Genomic DNA, 372 nt, shown 5'->3' on the forward strand with positions numbered 1-372 from the left:
TACTTTCAAAATCTCCTTAACTCTCTGGGGTCCAGGGTATAATTGGCCGTTTTTGACTACTTTTCATTTTACCTCTATATTTAACCTTTAAAAACTGTTTCTTGCCTTGTTTGGTATCAATATTTTCAGCACAGCCTCAAATATGTGAAATTTAAGTTATTTCTTTTCATTTTGCCATACTATATTAGCACAATTAATCTAAATTCAGACAAAATTCAGAATCAGAGTAGAAAAACTGTTTTTTACTGTATAACCCACGTATTTAAAACATATTTAAAGAATCATTGTCATTATTTGAAATGCAAATAGAAATTGTAAATTATATCTATTAATCTATAGAGATCTATATCCATTTACATGTGTTTACAGAAT

The sequence above is a fragment of the Neolamprologus brichardi genome, chromosome 3 (genome assembly GCF_056152115.1).
Source record: "Neolamprologus brichardi isolate AB-2024 chromosome 3, ASM5615211v1, whole genome shotgun sequence".
Lineage (NCBI taxonomy): Eukaryota > Metazoa > Chordata > Actinopteri > Cichliformes > Cichlidae > Neolamprologus > Neolamprologus brichardi.